This window comes from Mandrillus leucophaeus, unplaced genomic scaffold (assembly GCF_000951045.1).
Source record: "Mandrillus leucophaeus isolate KB7577 unplaced genomic scaffold, Mleu.le_1.0 Scaffold399, whole genome shotgun sequence".
NCBI classification, from domain to species: Eukaryota; Metazoa; Chordata; class Mammalia; order Primates; family Cercopithecidae; genus Mandrillus; species Mandrillus leucophaeus.
The window spans coordinates 1,071,106-1,072,064 of record NW_012104242.1 but is presented as its reverse complement, the minus strand read 5'-3'; positions in this window follow the sequence as shown (position 1 = coordinate 1,072,064).

Here is a 959-nt window from a genome sequence, read left to right as displayed (position 1 = left end):
AGTGATTCTCCTGCCTTAGCCTTCTGAGCAGCTGGGATTACAGACGCCCATCACCACGCACGGCTAATTTTTCTATTTTTAGTAGAGATGGTGTTTCACCAAGTTGGCCAGGCTGCTCTCAAACTCCTGACCTCATGATCTGCCCACCTTGGCCTCCCAAAGTGCTGGGACTATAGGCCTGAGCCACTGTGCCCGGCCCAGACCTGGTAAATTTTGAAAATTGCCACATGTAATCCAGAAGTGTGACCAACTAAAATCCTGTCCTCAGCTATAATGTTGATTGCGACTTGATAACTCATCTGTGGTGGCTCTCGGATCCCTGTGTGTCCTCAGGGCTCCAGGAGCACACGGACCCCTGGGCGAGTCCCTCTGACCCCACAGCTCTTCATCTCAACGCTCCCCGGCAGGTGCTTCTGAGATGGTATTGGGGGTGTTTCTGTGTTTTACTGAACATATATACTTCAGGGACAGGCCACAGAAATAGGAGAATGCCCATATTTAATTGCCTAATGCCTCCAGCAACACTTTACTCCCCCAAAAGTATTTTTGCTTTAAAACAAAATAGAAATGTCATATGTTTTTTGCCTTTTTATTTGGTCAAATCAATAGTGACTATAACTGAACCAAAACATGGCTAAGTATATCAAAACTACTTTCTTTTTTTTTTTTTTGAGATGGAGTCTCGCTCTGTGGCCCAGGCCGGAGTGCAGTGGCCGGATCTCAGCTCACTGCAAGCTCCGCCTCCCAGGTTTACGCCATTCTCCTGCCTCAGCCTCCCGAGTAGCTGGACTACAGGCGCCCACCATCTCGCCCGGCTAGTTTTTTGTATTTTTTTAGTAGAGACGGGGTTTCACCAGGTTAGCCAGGATGGTCTCGATCTCCTGACCTCGTGATCCACCCATCTCGGCCTCCCAAAGTGCTGGGATTACAGGCTTGAGCCACCGCGTCCGGCCTAAAAC